General features: G+C 39.4%; 1 protein-coding gene across 1 annotated transcript in view; it reads left to right on the top strand.

The window, feature by feature from the left end:
* PLPPR1 (phospholipid phosphatase related 1) overlaps positions 1–14,810 on the top strand; it is a 154,482-nt gene that overhangs the window by 123,110 nt on the left and 16,562 nt on the right. The window lies entirely within an intron of this gene.

The raw sequence follows: 14,810 nt of genomic DNA, 5'->3' as shown, positions 1-14,810 counted from the left end.
AGCGATTCTCCTGTCTCGGCCTCCTGAGTAGATGGGATTACAGGTGCCTGTTCCTAATGGTGGATAATTTTTGTATTTTTAGTAGAGAGGGGTTTCACCATCTTGGTCAGGCTGGTCTTGAACTCCTGACTTCAGGTGATCCACCTGCCTCAGGCTCCCAAAGTGTTGGGATTACAGACATGAGCCACCATGCCCAGCCCCTGTAACGTATTTTATAGTCCTAGTTGTACATATGAAGAATCTTGACAGGAAATGGGGTAAAGTAACTTTTCCCAAGGAGTAACGCATGCACACACACGTACATAATTTGATTCAGGGAAGATTTTATGACCACTGTCCAACCTGCTTCCTATACATGTAATTATAGCAAGTTATTTAAAACAGATTTGTTACAATTAAATTGGAATATCTTTAAAAGTCACTGCTATTTCCCTTGGCAAAGATAAATTACACCTTTTGTGACCCACACACCTGGAGCAGGATCCAAGGAATAGAAATTTTGATTGGCACTTGTCATTTATATAGACCTCTATGCAATGGTAGCACAAGTCTCTGTTCATTGAGGGAAGCCAGAAGATCCCTACCATCCAGGAACCAGTCCTCTAGATTGTCTGTTGTGGTATCTAAAACTCCCACTTGAGACACCACGTTGTAGTGAGGCATGGTTCAGGAAGACCACTGTTAAAGTAGAAATTTGTCACCCTGGAGGAGCATCAAGTTCCCACTTATAATCAATGACACATCAATCCATTTGGATCTGTTATAAGCTAATAGAGATCTGGACCTTGGAAGGATAAGCCAGAGACATTGAAATAAGGTGAGTTAGAGTTCAGCATCATGAGATTCTGCTTCTAAAGATGCTAGAGCAGAGAGATAGCCAAAAGGTAACATTTAAACTTTGGAGAATTAGAGGAAACAGCGTTGAAAGTTTAGGGGGATTGCTGGGTTTAGAAAAAAAAAAAAGCACTTGCTTCATGCTTTCCCTCTTTTGTTTTTTATGACTCTAGGATCCACCCAGTTACTCAAGTAAAAAACCTGAGAGACACCTTACGCCATCTGGGAACTTGTTAGAAATTCTTAGGCCTCATTCTATACCTGCTAAATCAGAAAATGTGGGGATTAAGTCTGATTATTTGTGTTTTCACAAGTCATCCAGGTGATTCTGATGCATAGAAAGTTTGAGAACCACTGGTTTAGGTGATTAAAAGTTCTTGTCTCCCTAAATCTTGTTTTGCAATATCATTGCATTCACCCCAGCCCCACAAAGCTACCATCTGTTAACCATTTTGTAGCTATTGACCTTTTTGAAGCAAAAGTATGAGAAAGTTAATTCTCTGCTTAAAGCCTTTCAATAGATTTCTAGTGTTCTTAACATAGCCTACAGAGCCCTTCACAATCTGAGGTCCTCACATGTCTCCAGCCTCATCACCTTTCACAATCTGAGGTCCTCGCATGTCTCCAGCCTCATCCAGAGCCACTCCCTCGTGAGACCCTCTCCCATCATGCTAAACAGCTTCACATGCCCTCCAAAGGAAAGTGTGATGCCTTGCCTCGGCACCTGTACATGTGCTGCTCCTTTAGCCTAGAATATTCTATTGCCACCCTTTCACTTTAGAAGCTGGCCAAACCCTACTCATCTTCAGAGTGCTGTTTAGACATTACCTGTTTACCAATCCCATCAACTAGTTGCCTTGTCTTCTAGGCCTCCACTGAGCCTTGCACCTATATCTGTTATAGGCATTTCTCATATTACTATAGTTACTTAAATCTGTTACCCTATTAATTTGTGATCCCTTGGAAAGCAGAAGTTGTATCTTTTGCACTCCGTATCAACAGCATACTTCAAAGTACCTGGCACCTACGTTGCCAAAAAATGATTTTTGAGAGGTGATATGGTTTGGTTTTGTGTCCTCACCCAAATCTCATCTTGAATTGTACTCCCATAATTCCCACATGTTGTGAGAGGGATCTGGTAGGAGATAACTTGAATCATGGGGGTGGTTTCCCCCATACTGTTCTCATGGTAGTGAATAAGTGTCAAAACATCTGATGGTTTTATCAGGGGTTTCTGCTTTTGCGTCTTCCTCATTTTCTCTCTTTGCCCACTGCCATCTATGTAAGATGTGACTTGCTCCTCCTTGCCTTCTGTCATGATTGCGAGGCTTCCCCAGCCACATGAACTGTAAGTTCTTCATTAAACCTCTTTCCTTTGTAAATTGCCCAGCCTTGGGTATGTCTTTATTAGGGTGAATGAAAAGCAAATATAAACTTTGCTAAATCACAGATTTGCCTAGAACTAGTTTCATAAATGCTGATTCTTAAGTATTCATTTGCTTTCTGTTTAATTAACTTTATTACCACTTTCAGCTTAGTCCTAGGAAATTAAAGTGCATAAATAAGGTAATTTCTAAGAGAAAGAGAAGTCTGTTCTGACTTTTCATGTAGGAAGGGTGAAGGAATGGGTCTGTTTATCTTGAGAAGGGTAACTTCCTCTGAGTATATGTGAATTTTTTTCACAAGAAAGGGTACTACTTAGAATAAAGACTGTTTAAATGAAAATGTTTTCTTTGGAAAAAATTAGAGTAAAATAAGGGAGTAATCAAAATATACTAGAAAAACTTATTTTGAAGAGCTTAGTCTTTTTTCTAGCCCCAAAGCTACCAAAATACATACTACGCAATTGACATTGGAAAATGACAACGGTTTCAGCTAACCATTCTAACGAACCTGAAATGGCATGACTTTTCTCTTGCAGTTTATGTAATTATTCCACAATCCACTACAAATAGTATTTTCCAAAAAATATCAACTTCACATTGCAAAAAAAGGCCAATGAATTAATTTTTAAGAAAACAAGGCTTTATGCTGTAAAAGATGAAAAAACTTGGGATTCTAATACAATTCTGGTAAAAGTAAATTGATATTTAACCCTTTCTGCATTGCAATTTGACAGTGTATTTCAATAACCTTACAAATAATGGTCTTTTAACCCTAATGAAACAATCGGAAATGTAGATTAATTTTTGTGGACTAAAATTATTTCATAAGTTAGATATCTCTAATTTTTGAAAAGAAATAATGCTGCCATTTTAAGTTGCAACCTCAGAAAATGGTATTAAGAATTTTTCATGTAGAATATTCATGATATGTGAAGTCAAAACACTATGAATCCATAATTGTTTTTAAATAAAAAGAATACAACATTATGTAAGTGTATATGTGTATTTGTGTGTGTGTTATCCATAGCAAAGAGACTGAAGGGAAATACACTAAAAATTAGCTGTTGTCACTTCTGAATTGTAGGATAATGAACAAATTGGGCAAATGATTTTTGGCTTTCTAATGTTCTGTAATTTTAATTTTTTATCATGAATATGTGTACTTTTAGAAATCAGAAAAAGAACTAAAGATAATTTTTTTAAAGAGTGAGGTCAAAATAAAGGCCATCCAGAAGGATGGCCAAGTTCTCTAACATAGTCTGCAGTGTGGATAGAAGAGCAAAAATGTCAACTTGCTTCTCTAAATCTTTGTCTCTGTGTGGCATGGATTTGAAGGTTAGGTTTCTGCTTCACCTCACAGATCCAAATTAAGTTTTAAATGAGACAATGGCAAGAATAGTGAAGTCAAAGAGAAAACATTCAAATTCAACCACCTCCTCCTTTAGCAAATGCTAATGGTGTTGACTTTGACAGAGAGTATTAAATTCCTTTGATTCACAAATCCAACAATAAATTTTTTCCCCAAGGTTCTCATTTTAAGAAGGCTGCCTGTCCTCCCAGTTTTTAAGCATAAAACATGATAGCTAAATTTCTCTATCCACTTCCTTCTAAACCATTGTATAATTTCTCAAGTTATATTTATATAATGTGGCAAGGGAGGACAGGAACTGGCTGAGCTAACAGATTTTACCTATACTTTATAAAAACAAATGTAATCAAATTAGTAACATGTATGAAGACTCCTCTGTCTCATTTTTTCCCTCTTCATTTCTTTTACTTTATACCATTTCCTTTGCTACTACATTACATTGCATAGTAACAGCAATACAGATTTATGTTCTCGAGAGAGTTAAACGTCCACATTTCTTTTTCAGTGGCAATGACTAAATAAGGAAGTTACATTTTCCAAAAAAAAAAATGAAGTTCAGTTCAATTCTGTTCACAAATATACTTGTGTAAATATTTTTGTAAATATCAATTATTAAATAGTAAATGTTTAATATTGAAAAGTAATGAATAGGCAGCATTAGAATTTGAAGAGGGTTTTTGGTTTGTTTACCATATAGAAGGAAAACTAAATTAACTTTCCCTTCCTGAATAGCTGCTTTGAGTTAATTAAAAAACTGATCTAAATATGCCAACATTTGACTATTCGCACCTAAAATAGCTTGTCATCCAGAGCTATTCATTATAGTCTTTTCATTTGGGGTCACACAGTTGATCCATTATTACTTCTAATAAAAATTAAATACCAACCAAGTCTTCTGCCATTCAGGTCAGGTCTGAGGATTAGGTAGCACTGGACAGACTAAAAAGTGCCATGGTAAACAGCTAATTCATGTAATGCTAATTAATTTCCATAAATCAAGTGTAGTCTAAGTGAAAGCATGAATATTTTAAATGCAGTTTCAAAGGTCATGGCGTTTTATGGTTGTAAGAATTGATACCCTGGGACAAGCTTAATGTCAGCCTTTTTGAGAACTAGAAAGTCCTCGATTTTGAAAGTCATTTAAATGTACTGTATCAGAAAAAAGACTTTATTTGATTTGATTAGTCTCTTTCTGTTTGCATTCAGTATTTATAGTTAAAATACAGCTGGGAGCGCTGGTCATGTTCTTTCAACCTTCAATGAAATACTCATTGAGCACCTATGAGATGTTAGGTACAGATTAAGATGTTGAGAATATATGAGTGAACCAAATGCAAATGTGCCCTCATTCAGTTTATAGTCTGATAGAAAAAGCCAGACACTAAACAAAATAAATTATAGTGTTAGAAGATAAGTAGTACAGAGAAAAATAACTAGGGAAAGGAAATAGGGAGTTTGTGGTGGCAGATATGTAACTTTAAATGGAAAGGGGAGGCTGTCATACCATGAGAATTGTTGAGTTGGCAGTGAATCCATAGCAGGACAGACCAATCAAGACAGAGATGATCCCAGGGAACCAGATGCCCAGGGAACCAGGCCAGCTCCATGTGCTGAACAAGGAAGTTCAAGCTGCCCAGGTAGTCTCAAGATAAGTGACAGTGCCCAGGCACCCAACTTCCTTTCTGAGCCATGAGCTAGACCATAAAAGAAAAATGTCAAGAGCAAGGCAGGACATGGGCCTATAAGTAGATGGAGATAATTTCTAGAACTCAGCAACAGGAACCATAGTTGAAGCTCGGGTACACAGGTCAAGAGGAAAGAGCCAGGAAGAATGTTAAGGGAAAAAAATGGAACTCCTGTTTCTGGACCACATAAGCAGCAAAGCCACTAGACTTAGAGACTAAGATGTTTGCTACTTCCTACTGGGGATCAGGATTGGGCTTGTGAGTGGGATTCAAGGACGCAGGGGAAGAAGGATGCTGAAGCTGGTACCATGACTGGCCTAGAAGGTGTAGCCAGGGAGCAACCTTTGCTTGGGTCTCAAGAAATTGTGATGAGGTTGCTTTTGCTTCCTCTGCTCAGTGCAGGGACTGAATCTATTCCCCTTTGAATGTCATCCTTGGTGAGCCAGAATATTACAGATCTGAACAAAACTCCTACCCTAGAACTCCATAGATTACCCTAATCATCAAGAGGAAAGTTATTGAGTCATATGAGACTCTAGTGATTCTTTTTTGAGGGTCCTCCTTAGCGTTAGTGTTTAGAGGCTGGACTCCAGTAAAGGACTGAGCAGAAAACTGCTTTCTCTAGCACTTTGCAGGTTAGACAATGCAAATTCATGACACTACAGTGAACTCAATTGCTGTAAAACAGTGTTTCTTACCCTCTGCACTATTGACATTCTCTGCCAGATAATTCTTTGTGTAGAAGTAGAATACTGACTTGTGTGCATTGTATTAATATGATGTTTAGTAGTACCTCTGGCCCCTATTCACCAAATGCCAATAGCACTCACTCCTCCACTAGTGGGAATCAATCAAAAATGTCTCCAAACATTACAAAAGTTCCCTGGTGTGGGGTCACCCTCAGCTGACAACTACTTTTATAAAGCTTTTTAAGTATATTTCAAAAACTTTTAAGAAGTTGTATAATATCTTGCATAACAAAAATATTCATATAATAAAATTAGGCACTAACTGATGACTCAACAGTTAGTAAAGAGTAGTTTCAAAGCTTTCTATAATAATTTTTTTAAAGTAGTGTGTAGTTTGGAAGCAACTTACTTATTTTTATTTTCTGAGACAGGGTCTTACTCTGTCACCCAGTCTAGTGTGCAGTAGCATGATCACAACTCATTGCAGCCTTGACCTCCCAGACTTAAGCAATCCTCCCACCTCAGCCTCCCGAGTCGACGGGAGCACAGGCACACACTGCCTTGCCCAGCTAATTTTAAATTATTATTTGTAGAGACAGGGTCTCCCTATGTTGCTGAGGTTGTGTCAAACTCCTGGGCTTAAGGGATCCTCCAACCTCAGCCTTCCAGGGTATTGATATTATAGGTGTGAGCAGAAACAATTTAAGTTATTACATTAGGACATAATCAAAGTGTTTAGGAAATGCATCAAGCGGAGGGCAACAGCACCAGATCTCAGTGTCTGTAAATCACACACAGGGCTGGCAGCTGCCCATGGGGGGTTTGATGCTGATCTTGTGGTAGGAATGGAAGTAGATTCAGATCATCAGCTTCAGCTTTAGAAACATAAACATGGAATCACAAAAGCCAAATTTGAAGCCCTCTAAAAATCCAGGCCTCGATATTCCTGTATTTCAATATCTCTTGGTAGCTACATTTTTTCCTCCACATTTAGTTTGTATCCAGGGCATATTTTCTAGACTTACTTGCATCCACATGTTCCATTCCACTTGAAAGTTACCATGGCCTCTGGCAAACTTTTGTTTTCCTCTCAGTTAAGCAGCATTTGGAATTATACTGCCTAGAGGGACCAAGAAGATATTTAGAGACTAGGTGGCGGGAGAGAAGGCTTATATTTGTGAGATAAAGCACTGGGGAATTGTCCTGTCAAAGGAGTAAAGAGGACATTCTTGAGATAAAATCCTGTTAAGAAGTCGAGTAATTTTATGCTTTGAAGAAGTAAAAATGTATTTGTTCGTTCTTTTTGTTTATAGAAATATTTAGTGGGCTTTCTAGTTGATTACTCATCATCTTTATTAAGTAATTATCCTTCATCTTCACTTATCATGAGTAATTACAATGACAAATACAGGGTTTTTTTTTTTAAACCACCAGCTTATTGCATTGTAAAAGGTGCTTTATTAATGCAAAGGATGAATAACTGAGTCAAATGTTTGTTTCAGATTGTCACAACTGTAGGTTTCTTATCTCTTTCCTGCATTTAAAAAATAATTTTATAATCAATTTATAACCCCTTCCCTTAGTTACATCTGCTTCTCTCAGTCATAACAGCAATATCAATAAGGGGCTCACAATTTACAAAGTGTTTTTACAACTGTTTATGATTTCAATAATCACCCTGTGATATAAGGGCTACTTATGGTTCATTTTAACAGATAAAGTAACTAGGTTCAGATTAATTGACTTAAATAAAATCTATTCTTGTGATTTCAACCATCCAATCAAGACAAGCAGGCTGTTGTCAGCCTTTGGTGTTTGTGCGGTATCTATAGGAGAGAAAGACCTCAGCATTGCCCTGTAAACACCTGAAATTTACCATCCAAGGAACTGATGTATTTGATTTTGTCAAACTTATTTTTGAAGCACAATATATAAGGCATATGGATCAATTTGCACCAACTGTGTTTGTGTCATGCTAGAAAAAAAGTCAGATTCGTTGCTAAAGTGATGAGAAAAGTGCCTTATTCAAATGACATATCATACATATTCAATCATCTTCTTTTTGGAGAATTGACTACAAAATTGAAGAACTCTTACTCTGTTGTGGCAAGTGCAATACATTTCACAAGAGACATGCTATGAAGTCCTTGCCTCTTCTCAATGCTGTGTGTGTGCTCCCAAGCATAAGCTAAAATATCTTCATGGTTGGATGCTTATCCATATGTATGTTAATACATGTATAAATAAGCTGAGAGAATTATGATTAAGAGTATAGACTCTGGAGCCTTACTGTTTGGTTTCTAACCCAAGCTCCTCTACTTACTAGCTGTGTGAGCTTGGTCAAGTTAATTGACTTCTCTGTATCTCAATTTCCTCATCTGTAAAATGTAAAGATGATAGCATCTACCTCAAAGACGTGGTGAGCATTAGGTGATCTAATATTGCAAAGCACTTAGAACAATACCTTGTATGTACTAAGCACAGCATATTAGCTATTATTGTTATTATTTTTACCTGGTATCCATGGCAGTCATAGTTAAAGATCTCATCAGGTCAGTACACCTTTATAAGGAAATGGGGTGAACATGGTAACCTCAGATAAATTATCTTTACAGGAAACTTCCAGTTTGAATAAAGCATGTTAATGAGAAAGCATTTTACCACTTTTCCTTTTCCGAAAGAAACTGTGGTTTCCTGAAGGAATAGTCTTCAATAGTTGAATTGGGGTACCTTGGCAAAATGGAACTAGATTAAGATTTTCTACTGGGGATCCTGATGTGGAAAAGAAAAAGCAAAAGTGAACTGTATGTGTTTCTTTAATCTTGTGTTCCATTTCCAATGGTGTTTTGATGAAAGATGGGATCTAGACTAAGAGCTGGTGGTTGCATCAGAATGTGGTTGGGGAAACAGTGTAAGAATTCCCTAGGTATTCCTCTTACAGTGTCGAAATGGCACTGGTAGACCCCTGCCATTTGCTTGTACTTGTCTGTGTGGGATAAGATTTTTCATCATTTTTTTCTACCAAAACAGAGGCTAGAAGCTGATGGGAGGCCATGTTTTCTCATTTTGTGGACATCATGGTAAAAAAGCTACCACAAAGAGATGCACAAAGCTGGTTAGATTTTGAAAAAGAGAAAATGTTCAAATATCCTCAACATCACACAACATGCTACTACTTTCACTATCTTTCATGACATCATTTTACCATAGAGAAACAAAAGAACAGACCTCTTTTAACAGTTTTTTGTTTTTTTGTTTTTGGCTTTTGAGACAGTCTCGCTCCATTGCCCAGGCTGGAGTGCAGTTGCACAATCTTGGCTCACTGCAACCTCCACCTCCAAAGTTCAATTGATTCTCCTGCTTCAGCCTCCTGAGTAGCTGGGATTACAGGTGCCTAGCACCACTGGCTCATTTTTGTATTTTTAGTAAAAATGGGGTTTCACCATGTTGGCCAGGCTGGTCTCGAACTCCTGGCCTTAAGTGATCTACCCACCTCTGCCTCCCAAAGTGCTGGGATTACAGGGACAAGCCACTGTGACCACAGGTTTTGTTTTTGTTTTTTGGTGGTGGTGTTGTTTGAGAAAGAGTTTTACTCTTTTTGCCCAGGCTGGAGTGCAGTGGCACTATCTCAGCTCACTGCAACCTCTGCCTCCCAGCTTCAAGCGATTCTCCTGTCTCAGCCCCCTGAGTAGCTGGGATTACAGGCATGTGTCACCACACCCGGCTAATTTAGTATTTTTAGTAGAGACTGGGTTTCACCCTATTGGTCAGGCTGGTCTTGAACTCCTGAGCTCAGGTGACTCACCTGCCTCGGCCTCCCAAAGTGCTGGGATTACAGGCATGAGCCACCGTGCCTGGCCAACAATTTTTGATAAGAGATTGACAATGAATGTTAAGGAAAGTAGGGAGAGGTGGCACAAGCTGCAATTCAGACTAAGCAACTGCCCACAGAGTAGCTTTTCAACATAGGTGTAGAGTATTGTTGGCAACTTAATCCAGATAAATTGTTTTTGTGTCTTTTTCACTATTCTTTTTTAAAGTTCCATGTGTTAGTTTCCCCACATGAAAATATAGAGGAGTTTTTATGTGCCCACGTGTTAATGCTGAAACTGACAACCATTGTAATTTCTCAGAATCAGAAATAGGGACATTTCTAAGATATGCATATCTCAATAAAACTACCCATCAGTACACTTCCCAAGTTCATCATGACTTCAGTTTCCTGTGCTTCACAAACATCCCCAATAAAAAGTATTTGTTGTGTATGACATAGATCTCCATACTCTAAGGTTTTTTTTTTATTCTCACTGCATTAGAATAGAGAATGCTTTCATTTGTGAATTAGGATTTACAGTTTTCCAATTCATGAGACACTTATGAAGTCCCAGTTTTTAATGATCACTTATGTTCTAGTTGTCTAGCACTATGCCCGACTTTGTGAAATTTATAAAAAGGAGATATGATCCCTATAACTTACATGCTAAATGGTTTGCTGTCAACTGTGTTCTCTGAAATCAGGGATGTAAGGCACCAACATGAATTAGAAAATATGGACAAATTTCTATGCTCTTTTATCTTCTTCTGTTACTTTCTAAAGTTCCTTCAGCAGTTCATTCATTGATCCCGCAATTATCTGTTAAATGTTTACTATGTGCCAAGTTTGATGCTAGGTGCTGGGAATACAATGATGAGCAAAAACAAATGTGTTCCTGGCTGTATGTAATAAAGCCTGCATATTCAACAATTCTAATGTGACAGATGGAAATTATTGAATAATCTATGCAAGTATAAAGTTCCTACTGAAACAAATATGAAAGAAGAGAATAATGGTACCATACTAGTACAAAACAGGAGATTTTTCCAAGGTCCCATGTGATCTATGATTATTTCTCCCTATTTACTCTTAAATGGGGCTAGACCTATGCACGCTCTGTTCATCGACAGAAGTGTGATGGCCAACTTTTCAGAGCTTCTTCCTGAAAGCAGATGTACGCAGACCGAAGTCAAATCCCTAGTTAGCAGGCTTCCTACTAGAGCTCCTCAGCTCCAAGGAACTAGTATCTGCTGTCCTCACCGTGTGGCTCATTGGTGCTCTATAGAGCACAAAGCTGCTGTAGCCAGCAGCAGCCATGCTCTCCAGAAGACGTGAATCTGGTCCTCTCAGAATGCGAAATGCCAGTGCCTGTGCCCCTGCCGCCTCCTGCCGAGTTCTTGTCCAGGAGTGTCTCTCTAAATACAGTTAGAAAAAAATAGATAAGAGAGGAGAGTCTTAGGCAAATTCAGAGCGAACTCATCCAGTGGGGAGACAGAAGCCTTGTTTTCTGGGGAATCTAAATCCTGGATCTCAGAGTCAGGGGCCCGATAGTACGAGAGATAGAAAACCTTTCCCCAGGTTTTCTCCTGCAGTCTCTGTAGTCACTGTCTTCTGAAGAGAAGCTTGAGTTTTCCATGAGGTAACTCTGTGTGTGTGTGTGTGTGTGTGTGTGTGTGTGTGACGAGAGAGATATTAAACATACTCCATATGAAGGTTATCGACAGTGGACTCCTTTCACTCATCCTCCCTTCAGTTTGGCGTCAGTTGTTGGCAAAGTTTCCATCTTTTTTCACTGTCGTCATGTATGATTTTAGTGGACAATTGAGAGATGATCCATCAGAGGCTGTCAGCAAAGTGCCTTTTTGACTGGAGAATTACACATTTATCATTTAGTATACAACATTTGGCCTTCAGTTTTGAGGATCTACCCAAGGTCCCAGACTTCCGGGGCTTAAAAGGAACATGGTCCTTCCTTTGCTCACCCCACCAACCCCTGCTAATTGTTACTCTGTTCCATGCATCTAGACTTCCTAATGAAGGTCTGCTGTGTGGACAGCATGGAGCAGTCTGGTTCTGTACTTTTCCCAGTTCTGAAGGGATCCTGGAATGAGCCCTATTATTGTTTGTCAGTAGGCCAATTATTGGTGGTTTTGACGATCCCCATCATGCATGTTTCCTGGTTCTGTCACTGTTTTTACTACATTCTTGCTGGAGTCAAGGGCTGGAGTCCTGCGCTGAGTCCACAGCAGGAATAGGGTCACAGAATTTCACTCCATGTCCTAAACCACTAGGGATCAAAGATCCTAACTTGTCCAAAGACATCCTATATGAGATCAGATGGGGTCCAGGTAAAACCCTGAGAAAAAAAGTGAGAGACTTTAACACTTTCATCATTCTCTTTCTTCATCCTTTGTTTAGCCCAGTGTGCATCCGTTATATTCTTTTAGGCCACAAGGAGCTCAGGTTTTCTTAGACAATCCATGTTACTGGGACCTGATCATGGCCATCAGCAGCAGACCCCAAGTTTTTTGTCTTTCTTCCAAGCCTCTTAACTAATTTGACCCTTCCTTGGCCATCGCTAATGCAGTTACCCTGTGCTGTGGTGCCAAGCTGGATGTGAAAGTTCTCTTAAGAGGTTTGTAGGGTTCCCAATCTACACTCCAGCAGGAATACAATGCCCTTTGTCCACATTTCCAAAAAACCCTTCTGGAGATTTACATTTCCCAGACCCTAAGGCTTGACACCAGCCTGAGGCAGGGAGCCTGAAAGTACCTCTTTACTCCTGTAATCAGACCAGGCAGGACTCCAGCTCCTCCTGTGACGCCCACAGCTGCTTCCTCCCCTACTCTGCAGCTGATTTCAGAAACTCCATAAGACTGGCTTGCCCTCCGGGTTATAGCTCTTGATCTTCCAAACCAAGTATATTCAGAATTCTGAACACAGCCACAGCAATCACAACAAGCACATAGCTCTGGCAAATCAAAAGTGCTTTACTTTTGGACTTTTGTGTCTGTTGTAAATTGGAAAATCCATTCAAAAATATAATCGGCTTCTCTGAAGGAAGAGATATCACAGATGGAGCAGAGCCTTAAGATAAATAGAACCAAACGAGGGGTTGCTGGGTTATGGAAATGAAAATTATCTATTAAAAAATATGATCTCACCTGAAGAATTTTAGACGCCAAACCAAGATACAGAGACATTTTTAAAACATCTTCAAATCATGCCTTGCAATACTGGAGACTAAGTGGTGTTTCATCTGACTCTAAGGGCAAGAGTAGCTGTTTTTAGCTTCTGAGGCTTGTAAAAATACACACAAGGAGCTCAGGGTTAAGTAACAGAAAGATGGCCTGAGTTCCTTTAGAAAAGCCCTGTATGATCTGACATGGTCTGTGAGTCACCAGTGCAGGTTCCACCATGCTTTGTTGCTGTGGCCTGCACGGGGCAGATAGGCTTCCCAGGCTGATGCGGTACCTTCTAAAGCTGGATCAAATGCACCAGAATCAAGTGTTTGGACAGCAGATGCTCCTGAAGCCAGCAGAAGAAACAGACACAATCCACAGAAGGCAAAGAGAAGAAGAGAAAGCCACTTTCAGCCTTGGCATACAGGACAGTGGCGTGGAGAGCTGGCCATCATACAATCACTGTGACCACAGAGCTGACACTGACCCAAGGAACCTAGAAATCCTCTGCCACAGAAAGAATAAAACCCACCCTAATTGGAAACACTTCTGACAAAATGCCAAAGGGAGATCCTGCCACTTTTCCTTTTTCAGATCATAAATTACCCTAGTTTCCTGGAAAAGTTATGTCTGGACAGACTTATTGCCCCTTGAAAGACCCAGAAACCTGGTCTTTGAGAATCTTGCTTGAAGATGTAGAAAATCTCCACCCATGTAGACTTCCAGCACCTGGGGGTGAAAACTGCCTTCGATGATCAATGAATGCCTGCTCTCAGAGGTCAGACCCAATGAGTATGAGCCAGCAGAAGCTATTAAAAGAGCTAGTTCTCATTATGATAAAGCACATACTGGCAAAGCCACAAAAAGAAAGATTATAGCAATCAATACAGATAAAAATGAAAAGCAGATGAAGGTTTCAGCCAAACTAGTCTTTGCTTCTGCTATAATGGATTAATTTTTGGGTGAAGTCAGCACAATTTGCAGATTCAGAACATTGAATATGGGAGTCAAAATTGGGTAGACATTTAGTTGAAACTATCGCAGACCCTTGACATTTAGAAAGGTTAATGCTGCCTCTCACACTTGTCAACTTCTACCTTCAATTGCATATAAGACATCTTCATCTCTTCAACCCGCTTATAGCTCTACACAGCCTTTCTCAGTGCATAGATGTAATATACAGCCCTTGAAATAATTCACAAAGCTTTCTAGAAGGAAACCTCTGTATGTTCAAGCTTGTTGGGGCTTGAAAATCTTATGGAATTTACCAAAGAACAGATAAAATCCAAGAAGTATAGCCTACTCACAGGGTTTTCAGACCAACAGCAAAATCAGAATGCACCCTTCCCCACCCAAAGATGGTCATGTCCCTGGAAACTGTTACCTTACATGGCAAAAAGGAATGCAGGTGTGGTTAAAGTTGTGATAGGGAGACTATCCTGGATTATCCAGATATAATCGCAAGGGTCCTTATAAGAGACAGGCAGGAGAGTCAGAGTCAGAGGAGATATGACAGTGAAGGCAGAAGTTGGAATGATGTGAAGTCCTGGAAAGAGGCCATAAGATAAGGAATAAAGGCAACTTCTAGAACATACGGAAAAGGAAAGGTGTGGATTATACCCTGAGCACTCAGAAGGAACACAGCCCTGCCAATGCTTTGAGTTAAGCTTAGTGGAACCTGTTGTAGGCTTCTGAATTCCAGAATACAGAAGTCTGACGGGGATACATTTGTGCTGTAAGCCCCTCAGTTTGTGGTAATTTGTTGTAGCAGTGATAGGAAACTAATGGTCAACAACTTTTTTTTTTTTTTTTGAGACGGAGTCTCGCTCTGTGCCCCAGGCTGGAGTGCAGT

The sequence above is a fragment of the Trachypithecus francoisi genome, unplaced genomic scaffold (assembly GCF_009764315.1).
Source record: "Trachypithecus francoisi isolate TF-2019V2 unplaced genomic scaffold, Tfra_2.0 Lachesis_group16, whole genome shotgun sequence".
Taxonomy (NCBI): Eukaryota; Metazoa; Chordata; class Mammalia; order Primates; family Cercopithecidae; genus Trachypithecus; species Trachypithecus francoisi.
The sequence above is the reverse complement of the archived record's forward strand: the minus strand, read 5'-3'. Positions and strand labels throughout refer to the sequence as shown.